Source organism: Rhinatrema bivittatum, chromosome 19 (assembly GCF_901001135.1).
Source record: "Rhinatrema bivittatum chromosome 19, aRhiBiv1.1, whole genome shotgun sequence".
Taxonomy (NCBI): Eukaryota; Metazoa; Chordata; class Amphibia; order Gymnophiona; family Rhinatrematidae; genus Rhinatrema; species Rhinatrema bivittatum.
The window spans coordinates 36,983,154-36,998,294 of record NC_042633.1 but is presented as its reverse complement, the minus strand read 5'-3'; positions in this window follow the sequence as shown (position 1 = coordinate 36,998,294).

Sequence of the window (15,141 nt, the reverse complement as noted above, 5' to 3'; positions counted from 1 at the left end):
GAGATGAGGTACCCCATTGTCTTGCCTCTCTTACGGACATCGAAGATGTCATCTACGGCCTATTCGATATCGTCCTCACTGTCCAGATTAGTTGGTTCTGGGGTCTTTTTAGAGAACTCGGAGAGCATCAAGGGTTTTAACAGAGAGACATGGAAGGCGTTGTGTATTTTCATGGATGGAGATAGTTTCCAACTGTAACGTCAGATTTCCCAATCGCCGAAGGATAGCAAAGGGTCCTACGTAGCGAGGTGCAAACGTGCTGAAGGTAGTTTAAGATGGAGAAACTTGGTACTCAACCAGACTTTGTCCCCAGGCTGAAACTGTGGTGCCTCTCGATGGTGAGCATCGTAAATCTTTTTTGCTTTCTGTCCTGCTCTAAGGAGTAGCTCCTTTGTTTGCTTCCAAAGCTGAGATAACTCTGCTGCAGTAGCCTGTGCGGCAGGAGAAGCCACTGATAATGGAATTGGCAGAGGAGGAAGCAGTTGTCGTCCATAGATGAGATGGAAGGGAGAAGACCCCGGGGAAGTAGCAGGATGTGAGTTGATAGCAAATTCTTCCCAAGGCAGTAGTTCAGCCCAATCGCTCTGCCTTGAATTGACATAGGATCGCAGAAATTGTTTCAGCGTTCTGTTCATTATTTCAGTCTGTCCATTAGACTGAGGGTGGTAAGCGGGGTTTAAGTCCAAGGCGATGTCAAATTTTTTACATAAAGCTCTCCAAAATTTAGCAGTGAATTGTACTCCTCTGTCGAATAGTATATGCTTAGGCATCCCATGAAGGCGGAAGATATGTCTAATAAAGAGTTTAGCTAACTCCACAGCGGAGGGTAATCCTGGTAATGCTACAAAATGTGCCATTTTGGAGAAGCGGTCAACTGTGACCCAAATGGTGTTTCCGTTGGATGGTGGCAAGTCTACCACAAACAGGCCGATACAGTACCGATGCGTAAAAAAAAGTGCGGCAGTGTCCGGTGCCCGCTCATTTGACGCGCGCACCTTTTGGTTTGTAATCCGCTCGATTCAGTATTCAATTAGACGCAAATCCAAGCGGCGCCAAAGGAATGCCAAAAGTGCGCCTATCAAGCAATAGGCATTGGCAATCGATTTTACTATATAGGACTTTATAGACCACCTATACAGTATCCAGGGTGCGCTGCTTCCATACATGTCATTTCTATGGAACGGGAAATGTCATTTTTTGAAAATGTAATGAAATGTTACATTCCAAAACTTTTCATCGATCTGGAAACTTATCCCGTTGTTCCCCCTTTGTGACATCATCTCCGCGTCATAATCCTACCTTGGACGTGTATATAAGTCGCATCGCCAAGTAAATAGTCCCTTTGTATTTGGTTCGGGACAGGTCAGAGCGGTTACAGCGGTACCTTAAGATATCTTTCGGAAGATCGGCAACAATTTCAGCAGTGTAAGGGCATACTATTGGATGTTTCTTTCCAACACACCCCGCCTGGACACCGAATGGACACCGGGACCGCTGCCCTGAGCACCCAAACGTCCATGATCGGAGGCCCCGCTACATTCCACGTCCGGGCGCTCAAGGTAGCGGCCATGGACGTTGGAAGGCAGCGGGGCCTCCGATCATGGACGTCCGGAAAGAGGCGCCAAAGCCAATAGATACATGTAGTCCATGACGCTGTCCGATGCTGTCCGTTGGATATTCACAACTGTCAAGAGCACAGCACCACACTAACGCCAGGGTAGGCAGTAAAAATAGAGGGTAAAGACACGGAAAATGTGCAAGTTAAAGACGCGCTATTTTGGCCGCGTGTTACTCTATCGAGGGGAATAGCTAATCCGGTCATTAAACACCATTAACATACCATCTACATGTGGCGGGCGCTAATTGCAACGCGTCATTTTCAGCACGCGCTAAGGACGCGTTAGAGCATATACTGAATCACGCGTTCGTCTTACGTGTCTAAAACGCGCGTCCAATTCGCATTCAAAAGCGCGCAAGCCGGGCCACTCTTTACTGAATCGGCCTGAAAGTTGGTTGCTCTATGTGTCCAGGGTTCATCCAGTGCTGGTAGAGGTTGTAACAAACCCCAAGGATGTCCGGCTGGTGGCTTTTGCTTTGCGCAAACAGCACAGGAACCCACATAAGCTTGTATGTCCTTTTTCATGGTTGGCCACCAGTAGTACCGCTGTAACATGGCCAGCCAGGTGGGAATTGTGCATCCACTTCAACAGCTTCTTCCTTTGATTTCTGGCCACAACCATTTTCCCAGCGGGTACCGCATGAGTGGCTGCAAGAACCACTTTCCCGGGGTCAGTGATGTGACGGGGGTTCATCTGGCACATCCTGAGGGGAGAAGGATCGTGACAAGGCATCAGCCCGAGTGGTTCTTCTCTCCCGGACAATACTTCAAAAGGAAGTCAAATCTGTTAAAGAACAGGGACCATCTTGCTTGACGTGATTGAGTCGTTGAGCATGTCTGAGGTACTCCAAATTCTTGTGATCGGTGTACACTACTATTTGGTGTTGTGCACCTTCTAGCCAAGAATTCCACTCCTCAAAGGCCAGCTTGATTGCGAGTAACTCTTTGTCTCCGATTCCATAATTCCTTTCGGCAGGCGAGAACTGTCTTGAGAAGGAGGAACAAGGATGGAGCACATTAGATTCACTATACTGGTTTAAAACCGCTCCCACGCCAACGTCTGATGCATCGACCTCGACGATGAATGGACTATGTGGGTCAGGATGGCAGAGGCACGGCTTCTTTTGAACCGCCTCTTTGAGTGTCAGAAAGGCTGATATGGCGTCTGGAGACCAGTTGGTGGGATGGCTCCCTTTCTGGTCATAGCAGTTAGAGGGACTGTCAATGAAGAGTAGTTTTTGATGAAGGAACGATAGTAATTGATGAAGCCCAAAAAGCGGCGCAGTGCCTTCAGGCCTATAGGTTGGGGCCAATCCTGGATACTTTCTAATTTCTTGGGGTCCATCTAAAACCCGTTCTTAGAAAGAATGTAACCCAGGAAGGGTACAGACTCCTTGTGGAATTCGCACTTTTCAAATTTTGCGAATAGGTGGTACTCACGCAGGCATCTTAAAACTTTCTTGACATCCTCTTGATAAGTTTGCAGATCTTGAGAGAAGATCAGTATATCATCGACATATACTACTACGCCTTGATATAGTAAGACCCGTAAAATGTCGTTCATCATATTTTGAAAGACTGCAGTTGCGTTACTCAAACCGAAGGGCATGACGAGATATTCGAAGTGTCCATCGCAGGTGTTAAAAACGGTCTTCCATTCGTCTCCTTCGTGAATACGCACCAAGTTGTAGGCTCCTGTAAGGTCCAGTTTGGAGAATATTTTAGCTCCTTGGAGCCTGTCAAACAGTTCAGAAATTACGGGCAGGGGATACCGGTCCTTGATGGTAATCTCATTCAGACCCCTGTAGTTGATGCAGGGGCATAAGGTGCCATCTTTTTTCCCTACAAAAAAGAAGCCTGCACCTGCAGGAGATTTGGAAGGTGTGATGAATCTCTTTTGAAGGTTCTCTTGTATGTAGACGGGCATGGCCTTAGTCTCAGCTACAGAAAGAGGATAAACTGCTGCATGTTTTGAGAAAACATCCTGGAAAGAAGCGTATTGTGAGGTAAGCCAGGTAACGAGGGTGTGGTGTGCATGCAAATGAGCGGTGAAACTTCCGCGGGGCACCGACCATGACAGTCAGGCCCCCACCGGGGCAATTCCAATGTGGCCCAATTAAATTGTGGCAAATGATCTTGTAGCGAAGGCAGTCCAAGTACCACCGGCTGTCAGCTGGTAAAATTAAGCGTCTGCTGTCAAACCCGCTGACAGCCGCCACTTCCGCCAATAAGGAGGTGCTAGGGACGTGCTAGTGTCTAATCCCCGGCTCTGTCAGTGACTGTGTATTCTAGTCCTGAATCACTTTATATGTCCCTGCCTCAACTCTAATCCCCGGCTCTGTCAGTGACTGTCTATTCTAGTCCTGAATCACTTTATATGTCCCTGCCTCAACTCTAATCCCCGGCTCTGTCAGTGACTGACTTAAAACATGAATTAACATGGGGGAAGGATCTGCAAGTTGAACTGGAAGAGGACGAATGGGAAGATATACGTATGCTTGTAGCTAAATTGTCTTTATCGGTGCATTTACAGAAAACTCCCTTAAGTTGTCCTCTGGCATGCATGGGTACAGCTGTTAGATTGCAGACTGCGTATGGGTCTGAAAGATGTTGGAGAGGGCGCGGGGAGGAAGACACCGGGGGACGTGTGTGCTGCTGTTGTGTGGGGATCACTCCTTTATGCAGAGCCCTTCAGCAGCTCATAAAGACTCTGAGGAACTCTGCTTTCCTATGGGAATCTAACTTTTTGCTGTTTAATGCGTCAATCGAGGAGGCTCCTGCACAGGTCAAGCAGTTCATGTCTCAAGTTCCTAAGGCTATGAGATGCTCGGTTCCGGCCGAATGGAAGAAGATCGCCGGTCCAGCAATGTCACGGGCCTGCAGCCGTCCGGATGAGATGCACAGGGGATGGAGCAGGTCAGGGCAATACGGAGAAACGGGCTGGATCCTTTACAATATAGGGAAGCCCTAGGAGAAGTGGAAATCCTAGCATTCTCCGAGGCGGGGAATAAAAGAAGGGCTGGGGATATTGTTCTATACTTTGTATTGGCTGTTGACTGAATTATGATGGATAGAGGTGTTATGGACTTCCTGTTTTCCTGATAGAAAAAAAAGTTTATTGTAATAAAAAACACATCGAAGTGTGTTTAAATAAAACAGAGGCTGAATGTGAACCAGGAGACTTGTGGCTTATAAGTGCCTCCCTCTGAGCCCAGAGATACTGATGGAGTTTGGGAGGATGCAGTTCTCCTGCTAAAGATATCTTTTCGGAGGTGGGTGGGGAAGACGTTTTTACTCCCTGAAAAGGTCAAATATAAGTTCCGAAAAGTACTGAGTGTGAAAACCTCCCTGACCCACGGGTTGGGAGCCGGGTTAATAACAGTGAGGCTGTGGGTTCGAAACCCCACCAGCTCAGTAACACCGTGGAGTATAGCATCCTCGACAGAGGATGCTACTGATCACAAGGACTAGAAAGGGATAATTTTGGGGAAATTTGAGCCATTTTGAATGGTAGAAAGTAGTAAAACCCCCAGCTGCTGGTGGCTCTTTCTTGTTATTATTATTTTATATGGTTGTGAGCGCGAGACAGGCAGGGTCGGAGCCTATCACAGGAGAGCCCTGCTGCAGCCCCGCCCCTGCCTGCTGCAGCCCCGCCCCTGCCTGCTGCAGCCCCGCCCCTTCCTGCTCCTGCGATTGGACGGTAGGGGCGAGGAGGCGGGACACAGCACAGCCCGGTCCCAGCCGTTTCTTCGCAGTGAGCAGGAGATTCAGAGAGACGGATCCAGGCCCGGGGGAGAAGGTGGAGAGAGGGTGCGGGGAGGAAGGCACCGGGGGACGTGTGCGATGCTGTTGTGTGGGGATCGCTCCCTTATGCAGAGCCCTTCAGCAGCTCATAAAGACTCTGAGGAGCTCTGCTTTCCTATGGGAATCTAACTTTTTGCTTTTTAATGCGGCGATCGAGGAGGCTCCTGCACAGGTCAAGCAGTTCATGTCTCAGGTTCTTAAGGCTGCGAGATGCTCGGATCCGGCCGAATGGAAGAAGATCGCCGCTCCGGCAATGTCGCGGGCCTGCAGCCGTCCGGATGAGATGCACAGGATAGAAAATTTCACGCAATAAGGAAAAAACAGACCAGATGCTTTTACAAACCTGTGGAAGTGGAAATCCTAATATTGTCAAGGGCGGGAGGGGTAATGAAATAATGGTTGAGGATATTCTATACTTTGTATTGCCTGTTGATTCTAGCTGATTGCATTATGATGCTGTTTTCTAAAGAAAAAAGTTTATTGTAAAAACAAAACAAAAAAAACAAATCCCATTGTGTTTAAATAAAAGAGAGGCTGAACCGTGGGACTTGTGACTTATAAGTGTCTTCCGCTGAGCTCTGAGCCACTGGGGATGTTGGAAAGCTGTAGTGCTCCTGATAAAGTTATCTTTCCGGAGGTGGTTGGGGGAGGCGTTGCTGTTCCATGAAAAGGTCAAATATAAGTTCCGAAAAGTCATTGGTGTGAAAGCCTCGCTGACCCAAGGGTTGGGAGCCGGGTTAGTAACGTTGAGATTGTGGGTTCGAAGCCCCACCAGCTCGGTAACATTGAGGTTGTGGGTTCGAAGCCCCACCAGCTCCGAAACACCGTGGGTTGTAGCATCCTCTCCGCGACAGAGGATGTTACTGAGCCTCTATGGCGGAGAGGATGCTGCACCAGCTCAGTTCGAAGCCCCACCAGCTCGGTAATACCATGGGTTTGTAGCATCCTCTCTGGTCAGAAAGGGGTAGTTTTGGTAAAATTTAGGCCATTTTTCCTAGTAAAAAGTAGTAAAACCCCCAGTCTGCTGGTGGCTCTTTCTTGTTATTAATTAAGGCTCTTTCTCATTAGAGGTATTCACCGGAATATGCTTGGAACACAGGTCTAACTGACCCCCTCCTCCCCATCCACCCGCACCACTTCCCTACACTGGCCCCCACCTAGCTTCTGGCTAAGCTAGACTCGAACCCGCGCCCTCCTATATTCGAGTAAATCCCTGTAATGGAGCCATCGGACAGAGCTGCTGAGCCACCAGTCAGCTGGGTACAAACTCTCCCGGGTTTTTACCCCTTATTCTTCTCCTAGCACAGGACTCCAGCCTAAGGACCAGCCCTTCACAGCCGGCTCTGCACTCTCCAGGCAGCCGGGGACAGAAGCTCCGGGGTTTTACCCCTCTCTTGTATTACACCCTCCAGTGATTAACAGATCCTCGCCCGCACTCACAAGAATGAAATGTTCTCTCTTAAAATAAAAGAATCTTTCTAACGCACACAGTGCGCGGTGAAACCTCCTCCCCTATGCAAACAAACATTAAACGTGCAGAGATTATGGGTTTCCAGCAGGGGCTGTTAGACCCGGGCTGCGGGGGAGCTTCTGAGCCATCACACACCGTCCAGCACTGCCCTGGGAAAGGAAGCCCCGAGGACAAATTTAGCCTTCCCCGTGTGCGATATTTACCGCTCATTCTCTCACACACATCGCATCCCTCGGTCATTCATTCATTTGTTTATTTAACCGATATCTGGTTCCATGCGAACACCTCTGTCACAATCAGACCGTGAACACGGAGCAGTGAGAGCAGGCTGGCGGGAAGAGCCGCTTAAAACCCGGGGACCTTTGCACGGTTTGCAAGCTTAAAGCCTGGGGAGGGGGAGGCCGAAAAGCGCCGCTCACGCCTGGGACAGAACCCGCGCTTCCCTCCAGCCTTTGCCCCCATTGCTCCTTCCGTGCTAAGCGGCTTTTCCCGGCAGGGCGGCCGCTGCCCGCTCTCGGAGCGCAGGGCCGAGCTCTCGGTCACCGACCGGAAGCTACAGCTCCACCATGGTTGTGAGGGCGAGACAGGCAGGGTGGGAGCCTAATCACAGGAGAGAGCTCTGCTGCAGCCCCGCCCCTTCCTGCTGCTGCGAATGGACGGCAGGGGGAGGAGGCGGGGCACAGCACAGCCCGGTCCCGGCCGTTCCTTCGCAGCGAGCAGGAGATTCAGAGACCCCCAGAGACGGATCCAGGCCCAGGGGAGAAGGTAGGGAGAGGCGCGGGCAGAGGGGACGTGGAGGGAGGGACCGGGGCCCAGGATCTCACCCTCTGTCCGGTCAGGAGCTGCAAAGAGCCCTACAGAGAGAGAGAGATCGCGGCCCAGGGGAGAAGGTGGGGGGAGGAAGGCACCGGGGGACGTGTGCGATGCTGCTGTGTGGGGATCGCTCCCTTATGCAGAGCCCTTCAGCAGCTCATAAAGACTCTGAGGAGCTCTGCTTTCCTATGGGAATCTAACGTTTTGCTGTTTAATGCGGCGATCGAGGAGGCTCCTGCACAGGTCAAGCAGTTCATGTCTCAGGTTCTTAAGGCTGCGAGATGCTCGGTTCCGTCCGAATTTATTTATTTATTTATTTAACACTTTTTTATACCGACCTTCATAGTAATAACCATATCGGATCGGTTTACATAGAACAAGGGTATAACTGAAGCAATAACTAAAGTAATTAACAATAGAGGTGAATAAGGCAAAGTTACATTTAACAAGGAGTAAGAAACTTGGAAGCTTAAATAGCTGGAAGAATGTAAAGGCAGGAGGTAATTGTAACATAATACAATAGAGAATATGGGTTAAAGCTTAAGGTGCTTTAACCTGGAAGTGCCAGAGTTAATCAGACACTCTATCCTTTTCCAGGCAGGCATCAAGTGGGATTGCGACCATACAGAAGTCATCTCAGTCTGGCAGCAAAGGACGTCCGAATTCGAAGGATGAGCAGTCATTGTATGTGAAGGAAACCAATGAATCCCTCTACTTCAGATCTGGCAGGTCAGCTGCAGGGCACAGTGATTTCTGGTCTGATATCGTACGTTAGAACCGTCGGATCAATGATGCTAACAGGCAGATTAGCCTTTGGGTGTGGTGTCTTGGCGTGGGGGCAGATCAGCATGAATGGGCCTCCGTACCCTGCCCTGTTCTATATTGGGACGATCTAGTGCACCTTTCAGACATCGGGCAATATCTATATTTAGCAATAATTTGTGAAAGGGCATGGAGACACTGTCTCTTTAAATTATAGCAGGCTGCAACTAGGGTGTGAAGGCGGGAGGAGCACAGGACAAGTCATTGACTACCCCGATTTCTGTGGTGGGGTAACCAAGCCACGGAGTAGACAGGAAGCTAAATTAACGGCACAGCATTAGTCACACACAAGGGGCAGCTGCTGTGATGGAGAGGGAGGAGTCTCTCTTGCGTGGTTAGACCCCCACCAGAGACTCACTGCAGAGGTGCTGTTACGCAGAAGTGTCGGGCAACAATCTGCCATAAATATATGAGTGCCTGACCCCTCCCTACCTTCCTCATCCACCATCACTGAAGAAATGATGGCACAGGAGAGAGCAGTTCTACCTCCTAGCTGACCACTTCACCGTGCTAAATGGCACTGGTTGACCTCATGTGGGCCTAGGGGGTGGGTTTCGATAGAGACCATGGGTGGGAGTAGGCCCAGAAGGATTCTCCCTCCAAGTGCAGGGAGAAGAAGGGGGATTATCTGGAAAAGGCCCTTCTTTTGATCCCAGAGAAGGAGTTGAGAAGAGGATGGCGGGGGCTGAGGACATCGCAGCCCACATTAAGCCTTGAGTTGCTGTGGATGATAAAGCTTCAGTGCTGTATACCACAAAACACCAGGTTTAACACCCACTAGTACTTTGGGCATTTAACGCCCATGTTAAAACCAGACACTAACGCGTGAAACTTTCCAGTTTTAGCACACCTTAGTGCACTGGTGTCTTGGAGAGCCAATAAATAATTGAATAAGACTGGTTTATGGTCAGAAAGCTGTAGCCAATGGACTGATCCTTCTTGCTGCCAAAAACTGATGCAACTTATGTAACAATGACCGTTGGTTCAACGGCTGTCTGTGCAAAAAAACAAATAAACTCTGCACGACGCTTCCTGTTTTCAGTTCTAGGTGGACTTGCACTGCTGTCTTTGAACTTGGCTCTCTTCCTGCTTTCTGCTGGATGCATCCATGCCAAAGAACCTTTGGCTTCTGTCCTCTTGAAGTGCTGATAAATTGCTCTCACTGGCTTTTCCCTAAGGCTTAATCTGTATGGGAAACTGAAACAGAACTATAGAAATCTAGGTGTTCCCATGTAGGTGTCCAACCGCATTAGTTCTTTCCAAAAAAAACCGATGGATAATCAAGTTGTGAGGGACTCCGCAGCCCCGTCACCAGTAAGACCTGGGCGAGCCCTTAGTTCAGCAGGAGAGAGTACAGGTTGGTGTTAGGGGGAGACTGCATTCACGCCGGTCCAGTATTGTCGCGCGCCTGCAGCCGTCCGGATGAGATGCACAGGGGATGGAGCAGGTCAGGGCGATACGGAGAAACGGGCTGGATCCTTTACAACTATAGGGAAGCCCTAGGAGAAAGGGAAATCCGAGCATTCTCCGGGGCGGGGGAATAACAGAAGGGCTGGGGATATTGTTCTGTACTGTGTATTGGCTGATGACTGAATTATGATGGATAGGGGTGTTGTGCACTTGCTGTTTTCCTGATAACTAACTTTATTGTAATAAAATCACATCGAAGTGCGTTTAAATCAAAGAGAAGATGGATGTGAACCGCGGGACTTGTGGTTTATAAGTGGCTCCCTCTGAGACCTGAGCCTCTCGTGGATCCTGTAGTGCTCCGGGTAAAGATATCTTTTAGGAGGTGGTTGGGGAGGCGCTTTTACTCCCTGAAAAGGTCAAATATAAGTTCCGAAAAGAGCTTAGTGTGAAAGCCTCGCTGGCCCAAGGGTTGGGTGCCGGGTTAGTAACAGTGAGGCTGTGGGTTCGAACCCCCACCAGCTCAGTAAGATCCGAGACGAAGATGCTCAGGAAGACCGTGGATTGAGACAGCCTCTCGGCGACGGAGATACCCAGTAAGACCGTGGATTGAAACAGCCTCTCGGCGACGGAGATACCCAGTAAGACCGTGGATTGAAACACGGAGATACTCTGGAAGACCGTGGATTGTAAGACCCTCTCAGGGACAGAGTTACTCAGTACGACCGTGGACAGAGGACTAGAAAGGGGTAGTTTTGGTGAAATTTGGGCCATTTTTCCTAGTAGAAAGTAGTAAAACCACCTGGTTTCTTGTTATTAATTAATGCTTGGAACACATCCTCTGTCACGGAGAGGATGCTACAACCCACCGTCTTACTGAGTTATCTGTGTCCCGGAGAGGCTGTTACAATCCACGGTCTTCCTGAGTAACTCCGTCCCGGAGAGGCTGTTACAATCCACGGTCTTACTGGGTATCTCCGTCACAATCCACGGTCTTCCTGAGTTTCTCCGTCGCGGAGAGGATGCTGCAATCCACGGTGTTACTGAGCTGGTGAGGCTTCGAACCCACAGCCTCACTGTTACTAACCCGGCTCCCAACCCTTGGGCCAGCGAGGCTTTCACACTAAGCTTTTTTCGGAACTTATATTTGACCTTTTCAGGGAGTAAAAACGCCTCTCCAGCCTAAGGACCAGCCCTTCACAGCCGGTCCTCACCTATGCAATAAACATTAAACGTGGACAGATTATGGGTTTCTAGCAGGGGCTGTTAGACCCGGGCTGCGGGGGAGCTTCTGAGCCATCTCTCACCGGCACAGACCGTCCAGCACTGCCCTGGGAAAGGAAGCCCCCAGGACAGATTTAGCCTTCCCCGTGTGCGATATTTACTGCTCACCCTCTCTCACACACATCGCATCCCTCGGTCATTCATTCATTTGTTTATTTAACCGATATCTGGTTCCATGCAAACCCCTCTGTCACAATCAGACCGTGAACACGGAGCAGTGAGAGCAGGCTGGCGGGAAGAGCCGCTTAAACCCCGGGGACCTTTGCACGGTTTGCAAGCTTAAAGCCTGGGGAGGGGGAGGCCGTAAAGCGCAGCTCATGCCTGGGCCAGAACCCGCGCTTCCCCCCAGCCTTAGCCCCCATTGCTCCTTCCGTGCTAAGCGGCTTTTCACGGCAGGGCGGCCGCTGCCCGCTCTCGGAGCGCACGGCAGAGCTCTCGGTCACCGACCGGAAGCTACAGCTCCACCATGGCTGTGAGGGCGAGACAGGCAGGGTGGGAGCCTAATCACAGGAGAGCTCTGCTGCAGCCCCGCCCCTTCCTGCTGCTGCGAATGGACGGCAGGGGGAGGAGGCGGGGCACAGCACAGCCCGGTCCCAGCCGTTCCTTCGCAGCGAGCAGGAGCTTCAGAGAGCCCCAGAGACGGATCCAGGCCCGAGGGAGAAGGTAGGGAGAGGCGCGAGCAGAGGGGACGTGGAGGGAGGGACCGGGTCCCAGGATCTCACCCTCTGTCCGGTCAGGAGCTGCAAAGAGCCCTACAGAGAGAGAGATCGCGGCGCAGGGGAGAAGGTAGGGAGAGGCGCGAGCAGAGGGGACGTGGAGGGAGGGACCGGGTCCCAGGATCTCACCCTCTGTCCGGTCAGGAGCTGCAAAGAGCCCTACAGAGAGAGAGATCGCGGCGCAGGGGAGGAAGGCACCGGGGGACGTGTGCGATGCTGCTGTGTGGGGATCGCTCCCTTATGCAGAGCCCTTCAGCAGCTCATAAAGACTCTGAGGAGCTCTGCTTTCCTATGGGAATCTAACTTTTTGCTGTTTAATGCGGCGATCGAGGAGGCTCCTGCACAGGTCAAGCAGTTCATGTCTCAGGTTCTTAAGGCTGCGAGATGTTCGGTTCCGGCCGAATGGAAGAAGATCGCCGCTCCGGCAATGTCGCGCGCCTGCAGCCGTCCGGATGAGATGCACAGGGGATGGAGCAGGTCAGGGCAATACGGAGAAACGGGCTGGATCCTTTACAGATATAGGGCAGCCATAGGAGACGTGGAAATCCGAGCATTCTCCGGGGCGGGGAATAACAGAAGGGCTGGGGATATTGTTCTGTACTTTGTATTGGCTGTTGATTGGTGCTGATTGAATTACGATGGATACAGGCGTTGTGCACTTGCTGTTTTCCTGATTAAAAAAAAAAATTATTGTAATAAAAATCACATCGAAGTGTATAAAACAGAGGCTGAATGTGAACTGTGAGACCTGTGGTTTAGAAGTGTCTCCCTCTGAGCTCTGAGCCACTGGGGGATGCTGGAAAGCTGTAGTGCTCCTGATAAAGTTATCTTTCCGGAGGTGGTTGGGGGAGGCGTTGCTGTTCCTTGAAAAGGTCAAATATAAGTTCCGAAAAGTGATTGGTGTGAAAGCCTCGCTGACCCAAGGGTTGGGAGCCGGGTTAGTAACAGTGAGGCTGTGGGTTCGAAGCCCCATCAGCTCAGTAGTATAACATCATCTCCGCGACAGAGGATGTTACTGATCACAAGGACCAGAAAGGGGTAGTTTTGGTGAAATTTGGGCCATTTTTTGCCTGGTAGAAAGTAGTAAAAGCCGCACCACTTCCCTACACTGGCCCCCACCTAGCTAGACTCGAACCCGCGCCCTCCTATATTCGAGCGAGTCCCTGTAACGGAGCCATCGGACAGAGCTGCTGAGCCACCAGTCAGCAGGTTACAGACTGCAGTGCTCCTGGTAAAGATATCTTTTAAGAGGTGGGTGGGGAGGCGTTTTCATTCCCTGAAAAGGCCAAATATAAGTTCCGAAATGTGATTGGTGTGAAAGCCTCGCTGACCCAAGGGTTGGGAGCCGGGTTAGTAACATTGAGGTTGTGGGTTCGAAACCCCACCATGGAGTATAACATCCTCTCCGCGACAGAGGATGTTACTGATCACAAGGACCAGCAAGGGGTAGTTTTGGTGAAATTTGGGCCATTTTTGCCTGGTAGAAAGTAATAAAAGCCCCACCTACTGGTGGCTCTTTCTTATTTAATTAAGGCTCTTTCTCATTAGAGGTATTCACCGGAATATGCTTGGAACACAGGTCTAACTGACCCCCTCCTCCTCCTCCCCATCCACCCGCACCACTTCCCTACACTGGCCCCCACCTAGCTGCTGAGCCACCAGTCAGCCGGTTACAGACTGTAACCCGGGTTTTTACCCCTTATTCTTCTCCTAGCACAGGACTCCAGCCTAAGGACCAGCCCTTCACAGCCGGTCCTCACCTATGTAAACAAACATTAAAAGTGAATAGATTATGGGTTTCTAGCAGGGGCTACTGAGCAATCTTTTGCCGGCACAGACCGTCCAGCACTGCCCTGGGAAAGGAAGCCCCCAGGACAGATTTTGGCTTCCTCCTGTGCGATATTTACCGCGCACCCTTTCTCTCTTACATCGCATCCCTCGGTCATTGATTTGTTTATTTAACCGATTTCTGGTTCCATGCAAACACCTCTGTCACAAACAGACCGGTCCCTCCCCGTCCCCTCTACCCGCGCCTCTCCCCACCTTCTCCCCTGGGGCCGCGATCTCTCTCTCTGTAGGGCTCTTTGCAGCTCGCGGATGGACAGAGGGTGAGATCCTGGGCCCCGGTCCCTCCCTCCACGTCCCCTCTGCCCGCGCCTCTCCCTACCTTCTCCCCTGGGCCTGGATCCGTCTCTGGGGGTCTCTGAAGCTCCTGCTCGCTGCGAAGGAACGGACGGGACCGGGCTGTGCTGTGCCCCGCCTCCTCCCCCTGCCGTCCATTCGCAGCAGCAGGAAGGGGCGGGGCTGCAGCAGGGCTCTCCTGTGATTAGGCTCCCACCCTGCCTGTCTCGCGCTCACAACCATGGCGGAGCTGTAGCTTCCGGTCGGTGACCGAGAGCTCGGCCGTGCTCTCCGACAGCGGGCAGCGGCCGCCGTGCGGGAAAAGCCGCTTAGCACGGAAGGAGCAATGAGGGCTAAGGCTGGGGGGAAGCGCGGGTTCTGGCCCAGGCATGAGCGGCGCTTTACGGCCTCCCCCTCCCCAGGCTTTAAGCTTGCAAGTCCTGCAAACCGTGCAAAGGTCCCCGGGGTTTAAGCGGCTCTTCCCGCCAGCCTACTCTCACTGCTCCGTGTTCACGGTCTGATTGTGACAGAGGGGTTCGCATGGAACCAGATATCGGTTAAATGAACGAATGAATGACCGAGGGATGCGATGTGAGTAAGAAAGAGAGAGGGTGAGCGGTAAATATCGCACACGGGGAAGGCTAAATCTGTCCTGGGGGCTTCCTTTCCCAGGGCAGTGCTGGCAAGAGATGGCTCAGAAGCTCCCCCGGGTTTAACAGCCCCTGCTAGAAATCCATACTCTCTGCACGTTTAATGTTTGTTTGCATAGGGGAGGAGGTTTCACCGCGCACTGTGTGCGTTAGAAAGATTCTTTTATTTTAAGAGAGAACATTTCATTCTTGTGATTGCGGGCGAGGAGCTGTTAATCACCGGAGGGTGTAATACAAGAGAGTCCTGGAAAGAGGGGTAAAACCCCGGAGCCTCTGTCCCCGGTTGCCCGGAGAGTGCAGAGCCGGCTGTGAAGGGCTGGTCCTTAGGCTGGAGTCCTGTGCTAGGAGAAGAATAAGCGGTAAAAACCCGGGTTACAGTCTGTAACCGGCTGACTGGTGGCTCAGCAGCTAAGTGGGGGCCAGTGTAGGTGAGTG